At 45.6% G+C, this 17,904-nt stretch overlaps 42 non-coding genes across 42 annotated transcripts; all 42 read right to left on the reverse strand.

Moving 5' to 3' along the window:
- Positions 1–108: 108 nt before the first annotated feature.
- LOC142305311 (U4 spliceosomal RNA) lies at positions 109–249 on the reverse strand. The gene has a single exon (XR_012753934.1). It is a non-coding gene; the product is annotated as a U4 spliceosomal RNA (small nuclear RNA).
- A 284-nt stretch (positions 250–533) lies between these two features.
- Positions 534–674, reverse strand: LOC142304750 (U4 spliceosomal RNA). The gene has a single exon (XR_012753400.1). It is a non-coding gene; the product is annotated as a U4 spliceosomal RNA (small nuclear RNA).
- A 284-nt stretch (positions 675–958) lies between these two features.
- Positions 959–1,099, reverse strand: LOC142305187 (U4 spliceosomal RNA). The gene has a single exon (XR_012753814.1). It is a non-coding gene; the product is annotated as a U4 spliceosomal RNA (small nuclear RNA).
- Positions 1,100–1,383: 284 nt separating this feature from the next.
- LOC142304778 (U4 spliceosomal RNA) lies at positions 1,384–1,524 on the reverse strand. Its single transcript, XR_012753426.1, has one exon. It is a non-coding gene; the product is annotated as a U4 spliceosomal RNA (small nuclear RNA).
- A 284-nt stretch (positions 1,525–1,808) lies between these two features.
- Positions 1,809–1,949, reverse strand: LOC142304811 (U4 spliceosomal RNA). Its single transcript, XR_012753458.1, has one exon. It is a non-coding gene; the product is annotated as a U4 spliceosomal RNA (small nuclear RNA).
- Positions 1,950–2,233: 284 nt separating this feature from the next.
- On the reverse strand, positions 2,234–2,374 carry LOC142304849 (U4 spliceosomal RNA). Its single transcript, XR_012753497.1, has one exon. It is a non-coding gene; the product is annotated as a U4 spliceosomal RNA (small nuclear RNA).
- A 284-nt stretch (positions 2,375–2,658) lies between these two features.
- Positions 2,659–2,799, reverse strand: LOC142304662 (U4 spliceosomal RNA). The gene has a single exon (XR_012753317.1). It is a non-coding gene; the product is annotated as a U4 spliceosomal RNA (small nuclear RNA).
- A 284-nt stretch (positions 2,800–3,083) lies between these two features.
- Positions 3,084–3,224, reverse strand: LOC142304774 (U4 spliceosomal RNA). Its single transcript, XR_012753422.1, has one exon. It is a non-coding gene; the product is annotated as a U4 spliceosomal RNA (small nuclear RNA).
- Positions 3,225–3,508: 284 nt separating this feature from the next.
- On the reverse strand, positions 3,509–3,649 carry LOC142305188 (U4 spliceosomal RNA). Its single transcript, XR_012753815.1, has one exon. It is a non-coding gene; the product is annotated as a U4 spliceosomal RNA (small nuclear RNA).
- Positions 3,650–3,933: 284 nt separating this feature from the next.
- Positions 3,934–4,074, reverse strand: LOC142305189 (U4 spliceosomal RNA). Its single transcript, XR_012753816.1, has one exon. It is a non-coding gene; the product is annotated as a U4 spliceosomal RNA (small nuclear RNA).
- A 284-nt stretch (positions 4,075–4,358) lies between these two features.
- Positions 4,359–4,499, reverse strand: LOC142305302 (U4 spliceosomal RNA). Its single transcript, XR_012753925.1, has one exon. It is a non-coding gene; the product is annotated as a U4 spliceosomal RNA (small nuclear RNA).
- Positions 4,500–4,781: 282 nt separating this feature from the next.
- On the reverse strand, positions 4,782–4,922 carry LOC142305280 (U4 spliceosomal RNA). Its single transcript, XR_012753903.1, has one exon. It is a non-coding gene; the product is annotated as a U4 spliceosomal RNA (small nuclear RNA).
- A 284-nt stretch (positions 4,923–5,206) lies between these two features.
- Positions 5,207–5,347, reverse strand: LOC142305190 (U4 spliceosomal RNA). Its single transcript, XR_012753817.1, has one exon. It is a non-coding gene; the product is annotated as a U4 spliceosomal RNA (small nuclear RNA).
- Positions 5,348–5,631: 284 nt separating this feature from the next.
- On the reverse strand, positions 5,632–5,772 carry LOC142304567 (U4 spliceosomal RNA). Its single transcript, XR_012753224.1, has one exon. It is a non-coding gene; the product is annotated as a U4 spliceosomal RNA (small nuclear RNA).
- Positions 5,773–6,056: 284 nt separating this feature from the next.
- On the reverse strand, positions 6,057–6,197 carry LOC142304812 (U4 spliceosomal RNA). Its single transcript, XR_012753459.1, has one exon. It is a non-coding gene; the product is annotated as a U4 spliceosomal RNA (small nuclear RNA).
- A 284-nt stretch (positions 6,198–6,481) lies between these two features.
- On the reverse strand, positions 6,482–6,622 carry LOC142304850 (U4 spliceosomal RNA). The gene has a single exon (XR_012753498.1). It is a non-coding gene; the product is annotated as a U4 spliceosomal RNA (small nuclear RNA).
- A 284-nt stretch (positions 6,623–6,906) lies between these two features.
- LOC142304663 (U4 spliceosomal RNA) lies at positions 6,907–7,047 on the reverse strand. The gene has a single exon (XR_012753318.1). It is a non-coding gene; the product is annotated as a U4 spliceosomal RNA (small nuclear RNA).
- Positions 7,048–7,331: 284 nt separating this feature from the next.
- Positions 7,332–7,472, reverse strand: LOC142304830 (U4 spliceosomal RNA). The gene has a single exon (XR_012753479.1). It is a non-coding gene; the product is annotated as a U4 spliceosomal RNA (small nuclear RNA).
- A 284-nt stretch (positions 7,473–7,756) lies between these two features.
- On the reverse strand, positions 7,757–7,897 carry LOC142304775 (U4 spliceosomal RNA). The gene has a single exon (XR_012753423.1). It is a non-coding gene; the product is annotated as a U4 spliceosomal RNA (small nuclear RNA).
- A 284-nt stretch (positions 7,898–8,181) lies between these two features.
- LOC142305191 (U4 spliceosomal RNA) lies at positions 8,182–8,322 on the reverse strand. Its single transcript, XR_012753818.1, has one exon. It is a non-coding gene; the product is annotated as a U4 spliceosomal RNA (small nuclear RNA).
- Positions 8,323–8,606: 284 nt separating this feature from the next.
- Positions 8,607–8,747, reverse strand: LOC142305193 (U4 spliceosomal RNA). The gene has a single exon (XR_012753820.1). It is a non-coding gene; the product is annotated as a U4 spliceosomal RNA (small nuclear RNA).
- Positions 8,748–9,031: 284 nt separating this feature from the next.
- LOC142305303 (U4 spliceosomal RNA) lies at positions 9,032–9,172 on the reverse strand. Its single transcript, XR_012753926.1, has one exon. It is a non-coding gene; the product is annotated as a U4 spliceosomal RNA (small nuclear RNA).
- A 282-nt stretch (positions 9,173–9,454) lies between these two features.
- On the reverse strand, positions 9,455–9,595 carry LOC142305281 (U4 spliceosomal RNA). Its single transcript, XR_012753904.1, has one exon. It is a non-coding gene; the product is annotated as a U4 spliceosomal RNA (small nuclear RNA).
- A 284-nt stretch (positions 9,596–9,879) lies between these two features.
- LOC142305194 (U4 spliceosomal RNA) lies at positions 9,880–10,020 on the reverse strand. The gene has a single exon (XR_012753821.1). It is a non-coding gene; the product is annotated as a U4 spliceosomal RNA (small nuclear RNA).
- Positions 10,021–10,304: 284 nt separating this feature from the next.
- On the reverse strand, positions 10,305–10,445 carry LOC142304568 (U4 spliceosomal RNA). The gene has a single exon (XR_012753225.1). It is a non-coding gene; the product is annotated as a U4 spliceosomal RNA (small nuclear RNA).
- A 284-nt stretch (positions 10,446–10,729) lies between these two features.
- On the reverse strand, positions 10,730–10,870 carry LOC142304813 (U4 spliceosomal RNA). The gene has a single exon (XR_012753460.1). It is a non-coding gene; the product is annotated as a U4 spliceosomal RNA (small nuclear RNA).
- Positions 10,871–11,154: 284 nt separating this feature from the next.
- On the reverse strand, positions 11,155–11,295 carry LOC142304804 (U4 spliceosomal RNA). The gene has a single exon (XR_012753451.1). It is a non-coding gene; the product is annotated as a U4 spliceosomal RNA (small nuclear RNA).
- A 284-nt stretch (positions 11,296–11,579) lies between these two features.
- Positions 11,580–11,720, reverse strand: LOC142305301 (U4 spliceosomal RNA). The gene has a single exon (XR_012753924.1). It is a non-coding gene; the product is annotated as a U4 spliceosomal RNA (small nuclear RNA).
- Positions 11,721–12,004: 284 nt separating this feature from the next.
- LOC142304762 (U4 spliceosomal RNA) lies at positions 12,005–12,145 on the reverse strand. Its single transcript, XR_012753411.1, has one exon. It is a non-coding gene; the product is annotated as a U4 spliceosomal RNA (small nuclear RNA).
- A 284-nt stretch (positions 12,146–12,429) lies between these two features.
- Positions 12,430–12,570, reverse strand: LOC142304776 (U4 spliceosomal RNA). The gene has a single exon (XR_012753424.1). It is a non-coding gene; the product is annotated as a U4 spliceosomal RNA (small nuclear RNA).
- A 284-nt stretch (positions 12,571–12,854) lies between these two features.
- Positions 12,855–12,995, reverse strand: LOC142305195 (U4 spliceosomal RNA). Its single transcript, XR_012753822.1, has one exon. It is a non-coding gene; the product is annotated as a U4 spliceosomal RNA (small nuclear RNA).
- Positions 12,996–13,277: 282 nt separating this feature from the next.
- Positions 13,278–13,418, reverse strand: LOC142304561 (U4 spliceosomal RNA). The gene has a single exon (XR_012753217.1). It is a non-coding gene; the product is annotated as a U4 spliceosomal RNA (small nuclear RNA).
- Positions 13,419–13,702: 284 nt separating this feature from the next.
- On the reverse strand, positions 13,703–13,843 carry LOC142304825 (U4 spliceosomal RNA). The gene has a single exon (XR_012753473.1). It is a non-coding gene; the product is annotated as a U4 spliceosomal RNA (small nuclear RNA).
- A 284-nt stretch (positions 13,844–14,127) lies between these two features.
- Positions 14,128–14,268, reverse strand: LOC142305196 (U4 spliceosomal RNA). The gene has a single exon (XR_012753823.1). It is a non-coding gene; the product is annotated as a U4 spliceosomal RNA (small nuclear RNA).
- Positions 14,269–14,552: 284 nt separating this feature from the next.
- Positions 14,553–14,693, reverse strand: LOC142305197 (U4 spliceosomal RNA). Its single transcript, XR_012753824.1, has one exon. It is a non-coding gene; the product is annotated as a U4 spliceosomal RNA (small nuclear RNA).
- A 284-nt stretch (positions 14,694–14,977) lies between these two features.
- On the reverse strand, positions 14,978–15,118 carry LOC142305270 (U4 spliceosomal RNA). Its single transcript, XR_012753894.1, has one exon. It is a non-coding gene; the product is annotated as a U4 spliceosomal RNA (small nuclear RNA).
- Positions 15,119–15,402: 284 nt separating this feature from the next.
- Positions 15,403–15,543, reverse strand: LOC142304821 (U4 spliceosomal RNA). Its single transcript, XR_012753468.1, has one exon. It is a non-coding gene; the product is annotated as a U4 spliceosomal RNA (small nuclear RNA).
- Positions 15,544–15,827: 284 nt separating this feature from the next.
- On the reverse strand, positions 15,828–15,968 carry LOC142305198 (U4 spliceosomal RNA). The gene has a single exon (XR_012753825.1). It is a non-coding gene; the product is annotated as a U4 spliceosomal RNA (small nuclear RNA).
- A 284-nt stretch (positions 15,969–16,252) lies between these two features.
- LOC142305271 (U4 spliceosomal RNA) lies at positions 16,253–16,393 on the reverse strand. The gene has a single exon (XR_012753895.1). It is a non-coding gene; the product is annotated as a U4 spliceosomal RNA (small nuclear RNA).
- A 284-nt stretch (positions 16,394–16,677) lies between these two features.
- Positions 16,678–16,818, reverse strand: LOC142304822 (U4 spliceosomal RNA). Its single transcript, XR_012753469.1, has one exon. It is a non-coding gene; the product is annotated as a U4 spliceosomal RNA (small nuclear RNA).
- A 284-nt stretch (positions 16,819–17,102) lies between these two features.
- On the reverse strand, positions 17,103–17,243 carry LOC142305273 (U4 spliceosomal RNA). The gene has a single exon (XR_012753897.1). It is a non-coding gene; the product is annotated as a U4 spliceosomal RNA (small nuclear RNA).
- Positions 17,244–17,527: 284 nt separating this feature from the next.
- Positions 17,528–17,668, reverse strand: LOC142305199 (U4 spliceosomal RNA). The gene has a single exon (XR_012753826.1). It is a non-coding gene; the product is annotated as a U4 spliceosomal RNA (small nuclear RNA).
- Positions 17,669–17,904: the final 236 nt, after the last annotated feature.

The following is a 17,904-nucleotide window of genomic DNA, read 5'->3' on the forward strand; positions in this document are numbered from 1 at the left end:
TCTTTCTGATCCAGTTGTAAACGACAATTAGACTGTTGAGGGAAGCAAGAGTTATTTTCCACCACTGGGAGGAGCTAATTTTCTGTCATTTGCATACCATGAATTAAGCCTCCTGAGAGACCAACAAAAATTGCCAATGCTGACTGTGTTTCAAGTCATCATGGCGGGGTATTGGGAAAAGTTTTCAATTAGCAATAATCACGCCTCGGTTAAACCTCATGGGCTACGATACTTCCACTGCGCAAAGTTAAAGGAGTTCAGGTCACCAAGAAATCCCCGCTTTCCAGGAAGAGCTCGTTTATGTTATGGAGAGTTCCAAATGCCCACTTCCTTTCTTCCGCCGCTGCAAGGGTCCCTAGGAGAAGACAGTCGGAAGATTCCCGGAAGAGGTACTTTTCAAGGATTACCTGCAGGCCAACTCTCTCTCTTTCTGATCCAGGTGTATACGACCATTAGACTGTTGAGGGAAGCAAGAGTTATTTTCCACCACTGGGAGGAGCTAATTTTCTGTCATTTGCATACCATGAATTAAGCCTCCTGAGAGACCAACAAAAATTGCCAATGCTGACTGTATTTCAAGTCATCATGGCGGGGTATTGGGAAAAGTTTTCAATTAGCAATAATAAAGCCTCGGTTAAACCTCATGGGCTACGATACTGCCACTGCGCAAAGTTAAAGGAGTTCAGGTCACCAAGAAATCCCCGCTTTCCAGGAAGAGCTCGTTTATGTTATGGAGAGTTCCAAATGCCCACTTCCTTTCTTCCGCCGCTGCAAGGGTCCCTAGGAGAAGACAGTCGGAAGATTCCCGGAAGAGGTACTTTTCAAGGATTACCTGCAGGCCGACTCTCTCTCTTTCTGATCCAGGTGTAAACGACCATTAGACTGTTGAGGGAAGCAAGAGTTATTTTCCACCACTGGGAGGAGCTATTTTTCTGTCATTTGCATACCATGAATTAAGCCTCCTGAGAGACCAACAAAAATTGCCAATGCTGACTGTATTTCAAGTCATCATGGCGGGGTATTGGGAAAAGTTTTCAATTAGCAATAATCACGCCTCGGTTAAACCTCATGGGCTACGATACTGCCACTGCGCAAAGTTAAAGGAGTTCAGGTCACCAAGAAATCCCCGCTTTTCAGGAAGAGCTCGTTTATGTTATGGAGAGTTCCAAATGCCCACTTCCTTTCTTCCGCCGCTGCAAGGGTCCCGAGGAGAAGACAGTCGGAAGATTCCCAGAAGAGGTACTTTTCAAGGATTACCTGCAGGCCAACTCTCTCTCTTTCTGATCCAGGTGTAAACGACCATTAAACTGTTGAGGGAAGCAAGAGTTCTTTACCACCACTGGGAGGAGCTAATTTTCTGCCATTTGCATACCATGAATTAAGCCTCCTGAGAGACCAACAAAAATTGCCAATGCTGACTGTATTTCAAGTCATCATGGCAGGGTATTGAGAAAAGTTTTCAATTAGCAATAATCACGCCTCTGTTAAACCTCATGGGCTACGATACTGCCACTGCGCAAAGTTAAAAGAGTTCAGGTCACCAAGAAATCCCCGCTTTCCAGGAAGAGCTCGTTTATGTTATGGAGAGTTCCAAATGCCCACTTCCTTTCTTCCGCCGCTGCAAGGGTCCCTAGGAGAAGACAGTCGGAAGATTCCCGGAAGAGGTACTTTTCAAGGATTACCTGCAGGCCAACTCTCTCTCTTTCTGATCCAGGTGTAAACAACCATTAGACTGTTGAGGGAAGCAAGAGTTATTTTCCACCACTGGGAGGAGCTAATTTTCTGTCATTTGCATACCATGAATTAAGCCTCCTGAGAGACCAACAAAAATTGCCAATGCTGACTGTATTTCAAGTCATCATGGCGGGGTATTGGGAAAAGTTTTCAATTAGCAATAATAAAGCCTCGGTTAAACCTCATGGGTTACGATACTGCCACTGCGCAAAGTTAAAGGAGTTCAGGTCACCAAGAAATCCCCGCTTTCCAGGAAGAGCTCGTTTATGTTATGGAGAGTTCCAAATGCCCACTTCCTTTCTTCCGCCGCAGCAAGGGTCCCTAGGAGAAGACAGTCGGAAGATTCCCGGAAGAGGTACTTTTCAAGGATTACCTGCAGGCCGACTCTCTCTCTTTCTGATCCAGGTGTAAACGACCATTAGACTGTTGAGGAAAGCAAGAGTTATTTTCCACCACTGGGAGGAGCTAATTTTCTGTCATTTGCATACCATGAATTAAGCCTCCTGAGAGACCAACAAAAATTGACAATGCTGACTGTATTTCAAGTCATCATGGCGGGGTATTGGGAAAAGTTTTCAATTAGCAATAATAAAGCCTCGGTTAAACCTCATGGGTTACGATACTGCCACTGCGCAAAGTTAAAGGAGTTCAGGTCACCAAGAAATCCCTGCTTTCCAGGAAGAGCTCGTTTATGTTATGGAGAGTTCCAAATGCCCACTTCCTTTCTTCCGCCACTGCAAGGGTCCCTAGGAGAAGACAGTCGGAAGATTCCCGGAAGAGGTACTTTTCAAGGATTACCTGCAGGCCAACTCTCTCTCTTTCTGATCCAGGTGTAAACGACCATTAGACTGTTGAGGGAAGCAAGAATTATTTTCCACCACTGGGAGGAGCTAATTTTCTGTCATTTGCATACCATGAATTAAGCCTCCTGAGAGACCAACAAAAATTGCCAATGCTGACTGTATTTCAAGTCATCATGGCGGGGTATTGGGAAAAGTTTTCAATTAGCAATAATCACGCCTCCGTTAAACCTCATGGGCTACGATACTGCCACTGCGCAAAGTTAAAGGAGTTCAGGTCACCAAGAAATCCCCGCTTTAGAGGAAGAGCTCGTTTATGTTATGGAGAGTTCCAAATGCCCACTTCCTTCCTTCCGCCGCTGCAAGGGTCCCTAGGAGAAGACAGTCGGACGATTCCCGAAAGAGGTACTTTTCAAGGATTACCTGCAGGCCAACTCTCTCTCTTTCTGATCCAGGTGTAAACGACCATTAGACTGTTGAGGGAAGCAAGAGTTATTTTCCACCACTGGGAGGAGCTAGTTTTCTGTCATTTGCATACCATGAATTAAGCCTCCTTAGAGACCAACAAAAATTGCCAATGCTGACTGTATTTCAAGTCATCATGGCGGGGTATTGGGAAAAGTTTTCAATTAGCAATAATAAAGCCTCGGTTAAACCTCATGGGCTACGATACTGCCACTGCGCAATGTTAAAGGAGGTCAGGTCACCAAGAAATCCCCGCTTTCCAGGAAGAGCTCGTTTATGTTATGGAGAGTTCCAAATGCCCACTTCCTTTCTTCCGCCGCTGCAAGGGTCCCTAGGAGAAGACAGTCGGAAGATTCCCGGAAGAGGTACTTTTCAAGGATTACCTGCAGGCCAACTCTCTCTCTTTCTGATCCAGGTGTAAACGACCATTAGACTATTGAGGGAAGCAAGAGTTATTTTCCACCACTGGGAGGAGCTAATTTTCTGTCATTTGCATACCATGAATTAAGCCTCCTGAGAGACCAACAAAAATTGCCAATGCTGACTGTATTTCAAGTCATCATGGCGGGGTATTGGGAAAAGTTTTCAATTAGCAATAATCACGCCTCGGTTAAACCTCATGGGCTACGATACTGCCACTGCGCAAAGTTAAAGGAGTTCAGGTCACCAAGAAATCCCCGCTTTCCAGGAAGAGCTCGTTTATGTTATGGAGAGTTCCAAATGCCCACTTCCTTTCTTCCGCCGCTGCAAGGGTCCCTAGGAGAAGACAGTCGGAAGATTCCCGGAAGAGGTACTTTTCAAGGATTACCTGCAGGCCAACTCTCTCTCTTTCTGATCCATGTGTAAACGACAATTAGACTATTGAGGGAAGCAAGAGTTATTTTCCACCACTGGGAGGAGCTAATTTTCTGTCATTTGCATACCATAAATTAAGCCTCCTGAGAGACCAACAAAAATTGCCAATGCTGACTGTATTTCAAGTCATCATGGCGGGGTATTGGGAAAAGTTTTCAATTAGCAATAATCACGCCTCGGTTAAACCTCATGGGCTACGATACTGCCACTGCGCAAAGTTAAAGGAGTTCAGGTCACCAAGAAATCCCCGCTTTCCAGGAAGAGCTCGTTTATGTTATGGAGAGTTCCAAATGCCCACTTCCTTTCTTCCGCCGCTGCAAGGGTCCCTAGGAGAAGACAGTCGGAAGATTCCCGGAAGAGGTACTTTTCAAGGATTACCTGCAGGCCAACTCTCTCTCTTTCTGATCCAGGTGTAAACGACCATTAGACTGTTGAGGGAAGCAAGAGTTATTTTCCACCACTGGGAGGAGCTAATTTTCTGTCATTTGCATACCATGAATTAAGCCTCCTGAGAGACCAACAAAAATTGCCAATGCTGACTGTATTTCAAGTCATCATGGCGGTGTATTGGGAAAAGTTTTCAATTAGCAATAATCACGCCTCGGTTAAACCTCATGGGCTACGATACTGCCACTGCGCAAAGTTAAAGGAGTTCAGGTCACCAAGAAATCCCCGCTTTCCAGGAAGAGCTCGTTTATGTTATGGAGAGTTCCAAATGCCCACTTCCTTTCTTCCGCCGCTGCAAGGGTCCCTAGGAGAAGACAGTCGGAAGATTCCCGGAAGAGGTACTTTTCAAGGATTACCTGCAGGCCAACTCTCTCTCTTTCTGATCCAGGTGTAAACGACCATTAGACTGTTGAGGGAAGCAAGTTATTTTCCACCACTGGGAGGAGCAAATTTTCTGTCATTTGCATACCATAAATTAAGCCTCCTGAGAGACCAACAAAAATTGCCAATGCTGACTGTATTTCAAGTCATCATGGCGGGGTATTGGGAAAAGTTTTCAATCAGCAATAATCACGCCTCGGTTAAACCTCATGGGCTACGATACTGCCACTGCGCAAAGTTAAAGGAGTTCAGGTCACCAAGAAATCCCCGCTTTCCAGGAAGAGCTCGTTTATGTTATGGAGAGTTCCAAATGCCCACTTCCTTTCTTCCGCCGCTGCAAGGGTCCCTAGGAGAAGACAGTCGGAAGATTCCCGGAAGAGGTACTTTTCAAGGATTACCTGCAGGCCGACTCTCTCTCTTTCTGATCCAGGTGTAAACGACCATTAGACTGTTGAGGGAAGCAAGAGTTATTTTCCACCACTGGGAGGAGCTATTTTTCTGTCATTTGCATACCATGAATTAAGCCTCCTGAGAGACCAACAAAAATTGCCAATGCTGACTGTATTTCAAGTCATCATGGCGGGGTATTGGGAAAAGTTTTCAATTAGCAATAATCACGCCTCGGTTAAACCTCATGGGCTACGATACTGCCACTGCGCAAAGTTAAAGGAGTTCAGGTCACCAAGAAATCCCCGCTTTTCAGGAAGAGCTCGTTTATGTTATGGAGAGTTCCAAATGCCCACTTCCTTTCTTCCGCCGCTGCAAGGGTCCCGAGGAGAAGACAGTCGGAAGATTCCCAGAAGAGGTACTTTTCAAGGATTACCTGCAGGCCAACTCTCTCTCTTTCTGATCCAGGTGTAAACGACCATTAAACTGTTGAGGGAAGCAAGAGTTCTTTACCACCACTGGGAGGAGCTAATTTTCTGCCATTTGCATACCATGAATTAAGCCTCCTGAGAGACCAACAAAAATTGCCAATGCTGACTGTATTTCAAGTCATCATGGCAGGGTATTGAGAAAAGTTTTCAATTAGCAATAATCACGCCTCGGTTAAACCTCATGGGCTACGATACTGCCACTGCGCAAAGTTAAAAGAGTTCAGGTCACCAAGAAATCCCCGCTTTCCAGGAAGAGCTCGTTTATGTTATGGAGAGTTCCAAATGCCCACTTCCTTTCTTCCGCCGCTGCAAGGGTCCCTAGGAGAAGACAGTCGGAAGATTCCCGGAAGAGGTACTTTTCAAGGATTACCTGCAGGCCAACTCTCTCTCTTTCTGATCCAGGTGTAAACAACCATTAGACTGTTGAGGGAAGCAAGAGTTATTTTCCACCACTGGGAGGAGCTAATTTTCTGTCATTTGCATACCATGAATTAAGCCTCCTGAGAGACCAACAAAAATTGCCAATGCTGACTGTATTTCAAGTCATCATGGCGGGGTATTGGGAAAAGTTTTCAATTAGCAATAATAAAGCCTCGGTTAAACCTCATGGGTTACGATACTGCCACTGCGCAAAGTTAAAGGAGTTCAGGTCACCAAGAAATCCCCGCTTTCCAGGAAGAGCTCGTTTATGTTATGGAGAGTTCCAAATGCCCACTTCCTTTCTTCCGCCGCAGCAAGGGTCCCTAGGAGAAGACAGTCAGAAGATTCCCGGAAGAGGTACTTTTCAAGGATTACCTGCAGGCCGACTCTCTCTCTTTCTGATCCAGGTGTAAACGACCATTAGACTGTTGAGGAAAGCAAGAGTTATTTTCCACCACTGGGAGGAGCTAATTTTCTGTCATTTGCATACCATGAATTAAGCCTCCTGAGAGACCAACAAAAATTGACAATGCTGACTGTATTTCAAGTCATCATGGCGGGGTATTGGGAAAAGTTTTCAATTAGCAATAATAAAGCCTCGGTTAAACCTCATGGGTTACGATACTGCCACTGCGCAAAGTTAAAGGAGTTCAGGTCACCAAGAAATCCCCGCTTTCCAGGAAGAGCTCGTTTATGTTATGGAGAGTTCCAAATGCCCACTTCCTTTCTTCCGCCACTGCAAGGGTCCCTAGGAGAAGACAGTCGGAAGATTCCCGGAAGAGGTACTTTTCAAGGATTACCTGCAGGCCAACTCTCTCTCTTTCTGATCCAGGTGTAAACGACCATTAGACTGTTGAGGGAAGCAAGAATTATTTTCCACCACTGGGAGGAGCTAATTTTCTGTCATTTGCATACCATGAATTAAGCCTCCTGAGAGACCAACAAAAATTGCCAATGCTGACTGTATTTCAAGTCATCATGGCGGGGTATTGGGAAAAGTTTTCAATTAGCAATAATCACGCCTCCGTTAAACCTCATGGGCTACGATACTGCCACTGCGCAAAGTTAAAGGAGTTCAGGTCACCAAGAAATCCCCGCTTTCCAGGAAGAGCTCGTTTATGTTATGGAGAGTTCCAAATGCCCACTTCCTTTCTTCCGCCGCTGCAAGGGTCCCTAGGAGAAGACAGTCGGAAGATTCCCGGAAGAGGTACTTTTCAAGGATTACCTGCAGGCCGACTCTCTCTCTTTCTGATCCAGGTGTAAACAACCATTAGACTGTTGAGGAAAGCAAGAGTTATTTTCTACCACTGGGAGGAGCTAATTTTCTGTCATTTGCATACCATGAATTAAGCCTCCTGAGAGACCAACAAAAATTGACAATGCTGACTGTATTTCAAGTCATCATAGCGGGGTATTGGGAAAAGTTTTCAATTAGCAATAATCACGCCTCGGATAAACCTCATGGGCTACAAAACTGCCACTGCGCAAAGTTAAAGGAGTTCAGGTCACCAAGAAATCCCCACTTTCCAGGAAGAGCTCGTTTATGTTATGGAGAGTTCCAAATGCCCACTTCCTTCCTTCCGCCGCTGCAAGGGTCCCTAGGAGAAGACAGTCGGACGATTCCCGAAAGAGGTACTTTTCAAGGATTACCTGCAGGCCAACTCTCTCTCTTTCTGATCCAGGTGTAAACGACCATTAGACTGTTGAGGGAAGCAAGAGTTATTTTCCACCACTGGGAGGAGCTAGTTTTCTGTCATTTGCATACCATGAATTAAGCCTCCTTAGAGACCAACAAAAATTGCCAATGCTGACTGTATTTCAAGTCATCATGGCGGGGTATTGGGAAAAGTTTTCAATTAGCAATAATAAAGCCTCGGTTAAACCTCATGGGCTACGATACTGCCACTGCGCAATGTTAAAGGAGGTCAGGTCACCAAGAAATCCCCGCTTTCCAGGAAGAGCTCGTTTATGTTATGGAGAGTTCCAAATGCCCACTTCCTTTCTTCCGCCGCTGCAAGGGTCCCTAGGAGAAGACAGTCGGAAGATTCCCGGAAGAGGTACTTTTCAAGGATTACCTGCAGGCCAACTCTCTCTCTTTCTGATCCAGGTGTAAACGACCATTAGACTATTGAGGGAAGCAAGAGTTATTTTCCACCACTGGGAGGAGCTAATTTTCTGTCATTTGCATACCATGAATTAAGCCTCCTGAGAGACCAACAAAAATTGCCAATGCTGACTGTATTTCAAGTCATCATGGCGGGGTATTGGGAAAAGTTTTCAATTAGCAATAATCACGCCTCGGTTAAACCTCATGGGCTACGATACTGCCACTGCGCAAAGTTAAAGGAGTTCAGGTCACCAAGAAATCCCCGCTTTCCAGGAAGAGCTCGTTTATGTTATGGAGAGTTCCAAATGCCCACTTCCTTTCTTCCGCCGCTGCAAGGGTCCCTAGGAGAAGACAGTCGGAAGATTCCCGGAAGAGGTACTTTTCAAGGATTACCTGCAGGCCAACTCTCTCTCTTTCTGATCCATGTGTAAACGACAATTAGACTATTGAGGGAAGCAAGAGTTATTTTCCACCACTGGGAGGAGCTAATTTTCTGTCATTTGCATACCATAAATTAAGCCTCCTGAGAGACCAACAAAAATTGCCAATGCTGACTGTATTTCAAGTCATCATGGCGGGGTATTGGGAAAAGTTTTCAATTAGCAATAATCACGCCTCGGTTAAACCTCATGGGCTACGATACTGCCACTGCGCAAAGTTAAAGGAGTTCAGGTCACCAAGAAATCCCCGCTTTCCAGGAAGAGCTCGTTTATGTTATGGAGAGTTCCAAATGCCCACTTCCTTTCTTCCGCCGCTGCAAGGGTCCCTAGGAGAAGACAGTCGGAAGATTCCCGGAAGAGGTACTTTTCAAGGATTACCTGCAGGCCAACTCTCTCTCTTTCTGATCCAGGTGTAAACGACCATTAGACTGTTGAGGGAAGCAAGAGTTATTTTCCACCACTGGGAGGAGCTAATTTTCTGTCATTTGCATACCATGAATTAAGCCTCCTGAGAGACCAACAAAAATTGCCAATGCTGACTGTATTTCAAGTCATCATGGCGGTGTATTGGGAAAAGTTTTCAATTAGCAATAATCACGCCTCGGTTAAACCTCATGGGCTACGATACTGCCACTGCGCAAAGTTAAAGGAGTTCAGGTCACCAAGAAATCCCCGCTTTCCAGGAAGAGCTCGTTTATGTTATGGAGAGTTCCAAATGCCCACTTCCTTTCTTCCGCCGCTGCAAGGGTCCCTAGGAGAAGACAGTCGGAAGATTCCCGGAAGAGGTACTTTTCAAGGATTACCTGCAGGCCAACTCTCTCTCTTTCTGATCCAGGTGTAAACGACCATTAGACTGTTGAGGGAAGCAAGTTATTTTCCACCACTGGGAGGAGCAAATTTTCTGTCATTTGCATACCATAAATTAAGCCTCCTGAGAGACCAACAAAAATTGCCAATGCTGACTGTATTTCAAGTCATCATGGCGGGGTATTGGGAAAAGTTTTCAATCAGCAATAATCACGCCTCGGTTAAACCTCATGGGCTACGATACTGCCACTGCGCAAAGTTAAAGGAGTTCAGGTCACCAAGAAATCCCCGCTTTCCAGGAAGAGCTCGTTTATGTTATGGAGAGTTCCAAATGCCCACTTCCTTTCTTCCGCCGCTGCAAGGGTCCCTAGGAGAAGACAGTCGGAAGATTCCCGGAAGAGGTACTTTTCAAGGATTACCTGCAGGCCGACTCTCTCTCTTTCTGATCCAGGTGTAAACGACCATTAGACTGTTGAGGGAAGCAAGAGTTATTTTCCACCACTGCGAGGAGCTAATTTTCTGTCATTTGCATACCATGAATTAAGCCTCCTGAGAGACCAACAAAAATTGCCAATGCTGACTGTATTTCAAGTCATCATGGCGGGGTATTGGGAAAAGTTTTCAATTAGCAATAATCACGCCTCGGTTAAACCTCATGGGCTACGATACTGCCACTGCGCAAAGTTAAAGGAGTTCAGGTCAGCAAGAAATCCCCGCTTTTCAGGAAGAGCTCGTTTATGTTATGGAGAGTTCCAAATGCCCACTTCCTTTCTTCCGCCGCTGCAAGGGTCCCGAGGAGAAGACAGTCGGAAGATTCCCAGAAGAGGTACTTTTCAAGGATTACCTGCAGGCCAACTCTCTCTCTTTCTGATCCAGGTGTAAACGACCATTAAACTGTTGAGGGAAGCAAGAGTTCTTTACCACCACTGGGAGGAGCTAATTTTCTGCCATTTGCATACCATGAATTAAGCCTCCTGAGAGACCAACAAAAATTGCCAATGCTGACTGTATTTCAAGTCATCATGGCAGGGTATTGAGAAAAGTTTTCAATTAGCAATAATCACGCCTCGGTTAAACCTCATGGGCTACGATACTGCCACTGCGCAAAGTTAAAGGAGTTCAGGTCACCAAGAAATCCCCGCTTTCCAGGAAGAGCTCGTTTATGTTATGGAGAGTTCCAAATGCCCACTTCCTTTCTTCCGCCGCTGCAAGGGTCCCTAGGAGAAGACAGTCGGAAGATTCCCGGAAGAGGTACTTTTCAAGGATTACCTGCAGGCCAACTCTCTCTCTTTCTGATCCAGGTGTAAACAACCATTAGACTGTTGAGGGAAGCAAGAGTTATTTTCCACCACTGGGAGGAGCTAATTTTCTGTCATTTGCATACCATGAATTAAGCCTCCTGAGAGACCAACAAAAATTGCCAATGCTGACTGTATTTCAAGTCATCATGGCGGGGTATTGGGAAAAGTTTTCAATTAGCAATAATAAAGCCTCGGTTAAACCTCATGGGTTACGATACTGCCACTGCGCAAAGTTAAAGGAGTTCAGGTCACCAAGAAATCCCCGCTTTCCAGGAAGAGCTCGTTTATGTTATGGAGAGTTCCAAATGCCCACTTCCTTTCTTCCGCCGCAGCAAGGGTCCCTAGGAGAAGACAGTCGGAAGATTCCCGGAAGAGGTACTTTTCAAGGATTACCTGCAGGCCGACTCTCTCTCTTTCTGATCCAGGTGTAAACGACCATTAGACTGTTGAGGAAAGCAAGAGTTATTTTCCACCACTGGGAGGAGCTAATTTTCTGTCATTTGCATACCATGAATTAAGCCTCCTGAGAGACCAACAAAAATTGAAAATGCTGACTGTATTTCAAGTCATCATGGCGGGGTATTGGGAAAAGTTTTCAATTAGCAATAATCACGCCTCGGATAAACCTCATGGGCTACGATACTGCCACTGCGCAAAGTTAAAGGAGTTCAGGTCACCAAGAAATCCCCGCTTTCCAGGAAGAGCTCGTTTATGTTATGGAGAGTTCCAAATGCCCACTTCCTTTCTTCCGCCGCTGCAAGGGTACCTAGGAGAAGACAGTCGGAAGATTCCCGGAAGAGGTACTTTTCAAGGATTACCTGCAGGCCAACTCTTTCTCTTTCTGATATAGTTGTAAACGACCATTAGACTGTTGAGGGAAGCAAGAGTTATTTTCCACCACTGGGAGGAGCTAATTTTCTGTCATTTGCATACCATGAATTAAGCCTCCTGAGAGACCAACAAAAATTGCCAATGCTGACTGTGTTTTAAGTCATCATGGCGGGGTATTGGGAAAAGTTTTCAATTAGCAATAATCACGCCTCGGTTAAACCTCATGGGCTACGATACTTCCACTGCGCAAAGTTAAAGGAGTTCAGGTCACCAAGAAATCCCCGCTTTCCAGGAAGAGCTCGTTTATGTTATGGAGAGTTCCAAATGCCCACTTCCTTTCTTCCGCCGCTGCAAGGGTCCCTAGGAGAAGACAGTCGGAAGATTCCCGGAAGAGGTACTTTTCAAGGATTACCTGCAGGCCAACTCTCTCTCTTTCTGATCCAGGTGTAAACGACCATTAGACTGTTGAGGGAAGCAAGAATTATTTTCCACCACTGGGAGGAGCTAATTTTCTGTCATTTGCATACCATGAATTAAGCCTCCTGAGAGACCAACAAAAATTGCCAATGCTGACTGTATTTCAAGTCATCATGGCGGGGTATTGGGAAAAGTTTTCAATTAGCAATAATCACGCCTCCGTTAAACCTCATGGGCTACGATACTGTCACTGCGCAAAGTTAAAGGAGTTCAGGTCACCAAGAAATCCCCGCTTTAGAGGAAGAGCTCGTTTATGTTATGGAGAGTTCCAAATGCCCACTTCCTTCCTTCCGCCGCTGCAAGGGTCCCTAGGAGAAGACAGTCGGACGATTCCCGAAAGAGGTACTTTTCAAGGATTACCTGCAGGCCAACTCTCTCTCTTTCTGATCCAGGTGTAAACGACCATTAGACTGTTGAGGGAAGCAAGAGTTATTTTCCACCACTGGGAGGAGCTAGTTTTCTGTCATTTGCATACCATGAATTAAGCCTCCTTAGAGACCAACAAAAATTGCCAATGCTGACTGTATTTCAAGTCATCATGGCGGGGTATTGGGAAAAGTTTTCAATTAGCAATAATAAAGCCTCGGTTAAACCTCATGGGCTACGATACTGCCACTGCGCAATGTTAAAGGAGTTCAGGTCACCAAGAAATCCCCGCTTTCCAGGAAGAGCTCGTTTATGTTATGGAGAGTTCCAAATGCCCACTTCCTTTCTTCCGCCGCTGCAAGGGTCCCTAGGAGAAGACAGTCGGAAGATTCCCGGAAGAGGTACTTTTCAAGGATTACCTGCAGGCCAACTCTCTCTCTTTCTGATCCAGGTGTAAACGACCATTAGACTATTGAGGGAAGCAAGAGTTATTTTCCACCACTGGGAGGAGCTAATTTTCTGTCATTTGCATACCATGAATTAAGCCTCCTGAGAGACCAACAAAAATTGCCAATGCTGACTGTATTTCAAGTCATCATGGCGGGGTATTGGGAAAAGTTTTCAATTAGCAATAATCACGCCTCGGTTAAACCTCATGGGCTACGATACTGCCACTGCGCAAAGTTAAAGGAGTTCAGGTCACCAAGAAATCCCCGCTTTCCAGGAAGAGCTCGTTTATGTTATGGAGAGTTCCAAATGCCCACTTCCTTTCTTCCGCCGCTGCAAGGGTCCCTAGGAGAAGACAGTCGGAAGATTCCCGGAAGAGGTACTTTTCAAGGATTACCTGCAGGCCAACTCTCTCTCTTTCTGATCCAGGTGTAAACGACCATTAGACTGTTGAGGGAAGCAAGTTATTTTCCACCACTGGGAGGAGCAAATTTTCTGTCATTTGCATACCATAAATTAAGCCTTCTGAGAGACCAACAAAAATTGCCAATGCTGACTGTATTTCAAGTCATCATGGCGGGGTATTGGGAAAAGTTTTCAATTAGCAATAATCACGCCTCGGTTAAACCTCATGGGCTACGATACTGCCACTGCGCAAAGTTAAAGGAGTTCAGGTCACCAAGAAATCCCCGCTTTCCAGGAAGAGCTCGTTTATGTTATGGAGAGTTCCAAATGCCCACTTCCTTTCTTCCGCCGCTGCAAGGGTCCCTAGGAGAAGACAGTCGGAAGATTCCCGGAAGAGGTACTTTTCAAGGATTACCTGCAGGCCAACTCTCTCTCTTTCTGATCCAGGTGTAAACGACCATTAGACTGTTGAGGGAAGCAAGAGTTATTTTCCACCACTGGGAGGAGCTAATTTTCTGTCATTTGCATACCATGAATTAAGCCTCCTGAGAGACCAACAAAAATTGCCAATGCTGACTGTATTTCAAGTCATCATGGCGGGGTATTGGGAAAAGTTTTCAATTAGCAATAATAAAGCCTCGGTTAAATCTCATGGGCTACGATACTGCCACTGCGCAAAGTTAAAGGAGTTCAGGTCACCAAGAAATCCCCGCTTTCCAGGAAGAGCTCGTTTATGTTATGGAGAGTTCCAAATGCCCACTTCCTTTCTTCCGCCGCTGCAAGGGTCCCTAGGAGAAGACAGTCGGAAGATTCCCGTAAGAGGTACTTTTCAAGGATTACCTGCAGGCCAACTCTCTCTCTTTCTGATCCAGGTGTAAACGACCATTAGACTATTGAGGGAAGCAAGAGTTATTTTCCACCACTGGGAGGAGCTAATTTTCTGTCATTTGCATACCATGAATTAAGCCTCCTGAGAGACCAACAAAAATTGCCAATGCTGACTGTATTTCAAGTCATCATGGCGGGGTATTGGGAAAAGTTTTCAATTAGCAATAATCACGCCTCGGTTAAACCTCATGGGCTACGATACTGCCACTGCGCAAAGTTAAAGGAGTTCAGGTCACCAAGAAATCCCCGCTTTCCAGGAAGAGCTCGTTTATGTTATGGAGAGTTCCAAATGCCCACTTCCTTTCTTCCGCCGCTGCAAGGGTCCCTAGGAGAAGACAGTCGGAAGATTCCCGGAAGAGGTACTTTTCAAGGATTACCTGCAGGCCAACTCTCTCTCTTTCTGATCCAGGTGTAAACGACCATTAGACTGTTGAGGGAAGCAAGAGTTATTTTCCACCACTGGGAGGAGCTAATTTTCTGTCATTTGCATACCATGAATTAAGCCTCCTGAGAGACCAACAAAAATTGCCAATGCTGACTGTATTTCAAGTCATCATGGCGGGGTATTGGGAAAAGTTTTCAATTAGCAATAATCACGCCTCGGTTAAACCTCATGGGCTACGATACTGCCACTGCGCAAAGTTAAAGGAGTTCAGGTCACCAAGAAATCCCCGCTTTCCAGGAAGAGCTCGTTTATGTTATGGAGAGTTCCAAATGCCCACTTCCTTTCTTCCGCCGCTGCAAGGGTCCCTAGGAGAAGACAGTCGGAAGATTCCCGGAAGAGGTACTTTTCAAGGATTACCTGAAGGCCAACTCTCTCTCTTTCTGATCCAGGTGTAAACGACCATTAGACTGTTGAGGGAAGCAAGAGTTATTTTCCACCACTGGGAGGAGCTAATTTTCTGTCATTTGCATACCATGAATTAAGCCTCCTGAGAGACCAACAAAAATTGCCAATGTTGACTGTATTTCAAGTCATCATGGCGGGGTATTGGGAAAAGTTTTCAATTAGCAATAATCACGCCTCGGTTAAACCTCATGGGCTACGATACTGCCACTGCGCAAAGTTAAAGGAGTTCAGGTCACCAAGAAATCCCCGCTTTCCAGGAAGAGCTCGTTTATGTTATGGAGAGTTCCAAATGCCCACTTCCTTTCTTCCGCCGCTGTAAGGGTCCCTAGGAGAAGACAGTCGGAAGATTCCCGGAAGAGGTACTTTTCAAGGATTACCTGCAGGCCAACTCTCTCTCTTTCTGATCCAGGTGTAAACGACCATTAGACTGTTGAGGGAAGCAAGAGTTATTTTCCACCACTGGGAGGAGCTAATTTTCTGTCATTTGCATACCATGAATTAAGCCTCCTGAGAGACCAACAAAAATTGCCAATGCTGACTGTATTTCAAGTCATTATAGCGGGGTATTGGGAAAAGTTTTCAATTAGCAATAATTACACCTCGGTTAAACCTCATGGGCTACGATACTGCCACTGCGCAAAGTTAAAGGAGTTCAGGTCACCAAGAAATCCCCGCTTTCCAGGAAGAGCTCGTTTATGTTATGGAGAGTTCCAAATGCCCACTTCCTTTCTTCCGCCGCTGCAAGGGTCCCTAGGAGAAGACAGTCGGAAGATTCCCGGAAGAGGTACTTTTCAAGGATTACCTGCAGGCCAACTCTCTCTCTTTCTGATCCAGGTGTAAACGACCATTAGACTGTTGAGGGAAGCAAGAGTTATTTTCCACCACTGGGAGGAGCTAATTTTCTGTCATTTGCATACCATGAATTAAGCCTCCTGAGAGACCAACAAAAATTGCCAATGCTGACTGTATTTCAAGTCATCATGGCGGGGTATTGGGAAAAGTTTTCAATTAGCAATAATCACGCCTCGGTTAAACCTCATGGGCTACGATACTGCCACTGCGCAAAGTTAAAGGAGTTCAGGTCACCAAGAAATCCCCGCTTTCCAGGAAGAGCTCGTTTATGTTATGGAGAGTTCCAAATGCCCACTTCCTTTCTTCCGCCGCTGCAAGGGTCCCTAGGAGAAGACAGTCGGAAGATTCCCGGAAGAGGTACTTTTCAAGGATTACCTGAAGGCCAACTCTCTCTCTTTCTGATCCAGGTGTAAACGACCATTAGACTGTTGAGGGAAGCAAGAGTTATTTTCCACCACTGGGAGGAGCTAATTTTCTGTCATTTGCATACCATGAATTAAGCCTCCTGAGAGACCAACAAAAATTGCCAATGTTGACTGTATTTCAAGTCATCATGGCGGGGTATTGGGAAAAGTTTTCAATTAGCAATAATCACGCCTCGGTTAAACCTCATGGGCTACGATACTGCCACTGCGCAAAGTTAAAGGAGTTCAGGTCACCAAGAAATCCCCGCTTTCCAGGAAGAGCTCGTTTATGTTATGGAGAGTTCCAAATGCCCACTTCCTTTCTTCCGCCGCTGTAAGGGTCCCTAGGAGAAGACAGTCGGAAGATTCCCGGAAGAGGTACTTTTCAAGGATTACCTGCAGGCCAACTCTCTCTCTTTCTGATCCAGGTGTAAACGACCATTAGACTGTTGAGGGAAGCAAGAGTTATTTTCCACCACTGGGAGGAGCTAATTTTCTGTCATTTGCATACCATGAATTAAGCCTCCTGAGAGACCAACAAAAATTGCCAATGCTGACTGTATTTCAAGTCATTATAGCGGGGTATTGGGAAAAGTTTTCAATTAGCAATAATTACACCTCGGTTAAACCTCATGGGCTACGATACTGCCACTGCGCAAAGTTAAAGGAGTTCAGGTCACCAAGAAATCCCCGCTTTCCAGGGAGAGCTCGTTTATGTTATGGAGAGTTCCAAATGCCCACTTCCTTTCTTCCGCCGCTGCAAGGGTCCCTAGGAGAAGACAGTCGGAAGATTCCCGGAAGAGGTACTTTTCAAGGATTACCTGAAGGCCAACTCTCTCTCTTTCTGATCCAGGTGTAAACGACCATTAGACTGTTGAGGGAAGCAAGAGTTATTTTCCACCACTGGGAGGAGCTAATTTTCTGTCATTTGCATACCATGAATTAAGCCTCCTGAGAGACCAACAAAAATTGCCAATGTTGACTGTATTTCAAGTCATCATGGCGGGGTATTGGGAAAAGTTTTCAATTAGCAATAATCACGCCTCGGTTAAACCTCATGGGCTACGATACTGCCACTGCGCAAAGTTAAAGGAGTTCAGGTCACCAAGAAATCCCCGCTTTCCAGGAAGAGCTCGTTTATGTTATGGAGAGTTCCAAATGCCCACTTCCTTTCTTCCGCCGCTGTAAGGGTCCCTAGGAGAAGACAGTCGGAAGATTCCCGGAAGAGGTACTTTTCAAGGATTACCTGCAGGCCAACTCTCTCTCTTTCTGATCCAGGTGTAAACGACCATTAGACTGTTGAGGGAAGCAAGAGTTATTTTCCACCACTGGGAGGAGCTAATTTTCTGTCATTTGCATACCATGAATTAAGCCTCCTGAGAGACCAACAAAAATTGCCAATGCTGACTGTATTTCAAGTCATCATGGCGGGGTATTGGGAAAAGTTTTCAATTAGCAATAATCACGCCTCGGTTAAACCTCATGGGCTACGATACTGCCACTGCGCAAAGTTAAAGGAGTTCAGGTCACCAAGAAATCCCCGCTTTCCAGGAAGAGCTCGTTTATGTTATGGAGAGTTCCAAATGCCCACTTCCTTTCTTCCGCCGCTGCAAGGGTCCCTAGGAGAAGACAGTCGGAAGATTCCCGGAAGAGGTACTTTTCAAGGATTACCTGAAGGCCAACTCTCTCTCTTTCTGATCCAGGTGTAAACGACCATTAGACTGTTGAGGGAAGCAAGAGTTATTTTCC

The sequence above is a fragment of the Anomaloglossus baeobatrachus genome, chromosome 4, assembly GCF_048569485.1.
Source record: "Anomaloglossus baeobatrachus isolate aAnoBae1 chromosome 4, aAnoBae1.hap1, whole genome shotgun sequence".
Lineage (NCBI taxonomy): Eukaryota > Metazoa > Chordata > Amphibia > Anura > Aromobatidae > Anomaloglossus > Anomaloglossus baeobatrachus.